General features: G+C 44.8%; 1 protein-coding gene across 4 annotated transcripts in view; it reads left to right on the top strand.

Moving 5' to 3' along the window:
* Positions 1-849: 849 nt before the first annotated feature.
* The window catches only part of DMTF1 (cyclin D binding myb like transcription factor 1), a 29,917-nt gene continuing 24,766 nt past the window's right edge, over positions 850-6,000 (top strand). For 2 of the 4 annotated variants that reach the window (XM_061368142.1, XM_061368143.1), the window contains exon 1: positions 963-1,093. The gene's annotated coding sequence lies outside the window, so the exon portion shown is untranslated. Of the gene's footprint in view, positions 1,094-6,000 lie in introns of all 4 variants that reach the window. The other 2 variants (XM_061368144.1, XM_061368145.1) reach the window with 2 other exon arrangements.

Here is a 6,000-nt window from a genome sequence, read left to right as displayed (position 1 = left end):
CAAGTCATGCACTGCTACGCACTCGTTTATTCTCAGCTTTATCATAGAACCATAGAATGGTTTGGGTTGGAAAGGACGTTAAGCTCATCCAGTTCCAACCCCTGCCACAGGCAGGGACACCTTCCACTAGACCAGGCTGCTAAAAGCCCCGTTCAGCCTGGCCTTGAACACTGCCAGGGATGGGGCAGCCACAGCTTCTCTGGGCACCCTGTGCCAGCGCCTCAGCACCCTCACAGGGAAGAGCTTCTGCCTAAGAGCTCATCTCAGTCTCCCCTCTGTCCATTTAAAGCCATTTCTCCTCCTCCTACCACTACAGTCCCTAATGAAGAGTCCACCCCCAGCATCCCTATAGGCCCCCTTCAGATACTGGAAGGCTGCTATGAGGTCTCCATGCAACCTTCTCTTCTCCAGGCTGAACAGCCCCAACTTTCTCAGCCTGTCTTCATACAGGAGGTGCTCCAGTCCCCTGATCATCAAAGTGGCCTCCTCTGGACTTGTTCCAACAGATCCGTGTCCTTTTTATGTTGAGGACACCAGAACTGCACACAATACTCCAAGTGAGGTCTCATGAGAGCAGAGTAGAGGGGCAGGATCACCTCCTTCGACCTGCTGGTCACGCTCCTTTTGATGCAGCCCAGGATACGGTTGGCTTTCTGGGCTGCGAACACGGTTCTTTTTTTTTTTTTTTCCCCTAATATTCCCCTGATTTGTTTTAACTCAGGCCGTTAGGCGCTAAACGCGGCCCGACCCGTGACGAAGCGCGGCCTCAGCGTTCCTCTCCCCCTCAGCGCTGCGTGGGGAGCAGTGGGTCACCTCTCCCGCCTCCCCACAGCGAGGACAGGCAGGCGCTGTGCGCTTTGTGGCGCCGCCGCCGCCGAGAACCCAGCGCCGCGCGCTTTGTGGCGCCGCGGCAGGGCGGAAGCGCCGGGCTGGGCGGGCGGCGGGCCCTTCCGGCAGGCTCGCGGGCTGGCTGAGCCGTGCCCCGCCGCTGCCTCCGCCTCCCCCCCTCGCCGCTCGCTGCCGCTCGGCGCCTCCATCCTGGTACTTGGAGTCTCCATCCTGGTTTCTCAAGTGCCCGGACCCAAAACAGGAAGTAAGTGCGCGGGAGCCTGCGGGATGACAGGGCCGGGAGCGGCCGGCCAGCGGCGGAGCGCGGCGGGATGAGGGGACCGGGAGACGGGGGCGGCGGCAGCCATGTCCGGCCCCGCGCCTCAGCCACAGTCGGGCTGGGCCGAGCCGGGCCGTGCTAACAGCGTTGCTGGTGGCGGTCTCAGCCAACGCCGCTGCCCGCTGAGAGGACGGGAAAATGGCGTCAGCGACGCCAGCCGGGGACCAAATGGCGGCGCTGGCGGCCGGGGGACAGCGAGGGACTGAGGCGGGCCCTGAGGTGCGGAGCCACCGCCCCGCCCCGGGGGCAGTGCCCTGGCCTGGGACAGGGCAGGCCGCACCGCTGCCACCCGCCGGCGTCTCCGCTGGGCCGCGGGCAGTTGTTTCTCGCCTTCCCGGGGCGCTGCCGGGCATCGGGAACGCTGCGCAGGAGGAAAGGTGGAAGGGGGCGGATGGACGGCAGAATAGAAGAAAACCGAGACATTACCAAGCCTTGGCTCCCTGGGGAGGGCGGCAGGGTTTTGGTTGTTACTTTCGCTATTTCTGCTTTAAACTCTTTTCCCTTCATGGCTGTGATAAAAGGCCACCTGCACGGACGCGTTTGTATCTCCCGATTTCCCCTGGCTGGTTCTGTGGTTGGGGTATCCGAAGCGTGTGGCTCTGTTTTGTTTCATAAGGTTTCCTTTCCAGTGAGAGCTGTGATGGGAGGCTGCTTGGGGCGTTATTTTTAAGCCGAGACTGAAGTGTGTAACTCTGCCAAGATTAGGGGTTTCCTCTAAAAGAGCTACCAGCCTTTTTTGCGCTAAAGTTACGCCCTGTTTTGCCGAAATAAAGGATTCATGTTAGACAAGCCTTTTTTTTTTTTTTTTCTCCTCTTTTTTTGCTCTTTTTTGAGGTCTCTCTATTCTTGGTTGGGCACAGTGCAGTGTATTACACTTCTACCGGTTACCTCGTCGGCTGACAGGTAGTATTTGTATTTATTTACTCACCATTGATAAGCCCCACCTAGGCGTCGTAACTTATGTGTTGGAAGTAACCTAGAAAACGCTTTTCTTTTGCCAGCACTGCTCTGGCCAGAGATGTACGTTGGCTTCTTGACAGCATAGTTGAAATCCCTTTGCAAATGCAGGAGGTGTAGGCTTTGCAGTGGGATTCAGATTCTCATTTCCACCAAGCTACATAAATATAATAATGACAACTTCATGCTTGTTTTATGGACACTTACTGAAACTTTCTAGGTGATGATTTGTGGCTTACCAAAAAGGTTGAGCATTAAAACTCCTTAATTAGAATGCCTAAAAAATACTGATTTTTTTTTTTTGTCTGAACCACTCAAAATTCTAAAAGCTGGTTTATAGGAGACAAAGACCTCCATGTCTGTATTCTACATACTCTAATAGTACATAAGTTAGGAGCATTAATTCTGTGCTCATCTGTCCATCAGAAAGCAACAGAGCTTTGGCTTTGCTTATCAAATCTTAGGAGCAATCGACTTTTCATGTCTTATTGCATGCTGAATTTCTGCCTGTTTATAAAGCTGAAGAAGTTGAATGTTTAGAATGAAACTCAATTTACATGAATGAGAAAGGATATTAGTATGTATTATACTTATCAAGATATTTATCCGTAGTCATAACTTGGTGCCTGAGAGTCGTTTTCTGTAACTGAAAACTTGCAATTTTCTGTGTTTTGAAAGAGCTACCACTTTGGGATTTTGTCTTTCTTTTTTCTTGCCCTGTGTGAGATTTGAAGCATGCTGAGTGCTTTTTATTAAAATATCAATGGATAGACTGGAACTCATCAAGTTCTGCCAAAAATTGACCTGTGCAAATGAAAACAGTTTATCCCATTGCCTCCCATATATTACGTTTCTGTGATGGAATAAATAAACTGATACCACTGATGAGTAGTATGTAACTGTTCCTGAAGAGCTGTAATCTCATGCTAATACAGTTTAATAAATCTTTTTATGTCTCCAACTCGGGTCTTTGCATCCTTCTGTTTGATACCTGATCTCTTTGGTCCTTCTCACCTCTCTTAACTGCAGCTGTTAAAGATCATTTCTGTCTGGTGTAATTTTAAATCTGAGCAGTCTGGAGAAAAGGGCTTTTGTTGAATACCAGGAAAAGACAATTGGCCCTGGTTGAATAGTAAAAACTGATTATGTATTAGAAGTATTGACTTGATATGGAGTACACTAAACATTCAGGTTTCCTTAAATATGAGGTCCTGTAATTACATTGTTTCTTCTGTTACTCTTGAATGAGCACCTTGAAATCCCAGTGTATTCCATGTAATTGTTCCAATTAAATACCTCAAGAGCTGGAAACCTCCCTTAATACATTTCAGCTTCTGCTTTTTGTAGGGTTTAGCAGAATACACTTTTACTTTTTGCTTAGTGCGGAGAACAGATCCTTGAATACATGTTCATGTAAGATTTACAAGAGTCCATTGAAGATTAGACATAACATTCAGTTAATAATGAGCCATAATGACAGAATTCTGTCTGCAAGGGTAAAAACACTTTCTTAGAAGTGTTTAATTTTTAGAACACACAGAATGATTGAACCCATCTGCCTAATGAAGGTGATTTAGCGTTACAGGAATTTTGCATTAAAATGTTTTGTAACTTGGTATAAAATCAGCTTTGTGGGCTTTCTCCTGCCCAAGTCTGCTGCATGTTTCCCAAATAAATAAGAACTGCTGTGTTACGTGGTTTTAGTGGAAAATTTGTACTGGAATTCTGTATTAAATGATTCTTAGAGGTATCCTCTCTCTTTGGGTGTGTGTCGAAACCTGCATTAAAATTGCAATGCAACTCTTAAAAACATTAGGTTTGGTAAATAGACCCCCAGAAAATCTAACAAGGCAAAAAATGCTTATTCAATTTCTGATTTGAGGTGCTATCTTAAAAATTTAAGGTGATAATATCTTCACTGCATTTCATAATACACATCCATACTGGTAGTATATGTACATCCAACGGTGTTCCCTTCCCACGCTCCTTCGGAACATAAAATATTAGTGGTAGATCAGTATCTCTGTAAAGAATGTATTTGGATCAAGGATTAAAGATCTTGGGTCCCACATTTAAAATGAAAACAAGCTTTTTGTTTTAAATAGAGAGCAGTGCATTTTCAAAAGCCAGCTTGGTGAAGTTATCTTTATAAGCTCTGGAGATTTCCTATTCACAAAGAAAAACCACTGCAGTTGCTCCAGTTTCTTACCTTTCAGTTACTGGTTCATGTCTTCAAGAGTTAGCTGTCCTGGTGTAAATGTATCTTGAAAGAGCACATTTGTTCATTTCCTTTGGGTTTCTTCTATTTGTGTAGTCTAATGAATAAAAATTAATGGTGAAAATACTCATTTGACTTTGACTTGACTCCTTGTGTTCTTTGCAGTCTGTTTTCAGTTGAAGTCCAAATCCATATCCAGTAATGGATGATGGGAAATTTTCCACTCAAGGGTTTGGCTAAGGATTGGCCTAAGTTTTTATCAAGGCTTGGTTATGATTAATATTGCTTATATTATTGCTACCTTTACTCAGAAAACTTGAGATGTGCTAAGTCTCAAATATCTAACACATCTAACACAGAACATTGTATTTTTCAGAAGAGCCTGCACTTACTGTTGGGATATATTGTTCTTAGGAGATTAGCAGAAAGTTCTAAAACCCTACTCAGTCCAGGAATTACATCAAGTAATGCTGCTCAGGAGGTCACAGTTCTTTGAACACTGTGCTGTCCACAGTTTCTGTGCTGTATAAGGAGTACCTGGGAGCTCAAGATGATGGGTGTAGGCATCTAACTCGATCAGGAGTGTCAGTCCTGCTGTTAGATGTGGTGCCTCAGCCTATTGTCTGTTTCCTTCTGTTACAGCTCTGATTGTATGGAAGTGTCAGCGCCAGCTATTGATTGTGGTGTATCTTCTTCCCCACCTGTGATGGAAATGCCAGGTCCACTTTGATGCTGTGTCCTTTTCTAACATGGCAAACCAGCAAGGGAGAGAATGCAGACAACCCTAATTACTCTATGGTTTTGATCTGGGAGCTTAATCCTATAAACATATTCTTTGATTCTCAGCAAGTCCTGAGTAATTGGTGGAAGAGTGACCCGGCTCTGCTATCTCTGTATTCAGTTTTCAGCATTCTTTTAATAAAAAGAAGGAATGGTCTTCTGTATCTTCTGCTCTGGATAGTGCTATACTTTCTATTGCTTCTAGATTAGTTTTAGGTGATGGACATGATTGATATAACATGTTTTATAAAAGCAAATCTCATGTCTTTCAAGCTTTTATATTGGCAAGAAGTAAAACAGGTGCTTTCAGCTTATTTCAGAAAAAAGTGCAGGCTCTCCAGAAAAATACTGTTAATTTAAAATTAAAGAAGAATCCTCCATGCCATTTCAGGAACTTTGGGATTTTTTTACTAAAGCATTGCCTGTAGCACAAGTTACTCAGAAAGTACATTACAAACATGAAAAAAACAGTCTATTTCTTTTGGCCCTCCAGAATGATCCGATTTGTTCTCTTCCAAAAAGCTAAATGAGTAACTCGAAACTGAGTTGAAAAAGTTACAGTCTGCTAATTTAGCTGTAACACTTTGGATTTCTCTCTTCAGATTTTACAGTTAAGGATGGCTTTCTTGGTTCTCAAAGGCAGTACTATAGCTGTGCAGCAGATATCAGTTCTAGTAAAGGGTAGGACAGGGGCTGTAAAACTCAGAAGCAGATGAATCCTGAAGAAGTTATTGCCTCCTACACTTCCATGTGGCAAAGGAGCTGTTGCTGATGGTAGATGTAAGTTTGTAAAATGTCAATGGTATCTGAATTTTTTGATGTGTTCAGAAGGGTAACATCACTTCATTCTAGGAATCAGTCACTACATGTGCTTAAA

This window comes from Neopsephotus bourkii, unplaced genomic scaffold (genome assembly GCF_033783945.1).
Source record: "Neopsephotus bourkii isolate Nb327-2 ecotype Australia unplaced genomic scaffold, CSIRO-AGI_Nbou_v1 NB_1423, whole genome shotgun sequence".
Classification (NCBI taxonomy): Eukaryota; Metazoa; Chordata; class Aves; order Psittaciformes; family Psittacidae; genus Neopsephotus; species Neopsephotus bourkii.
Note: the sequence above shows the minus strand (reverse complement) of the source record. Positions and strands in the feature narration are given on the sequence as shown.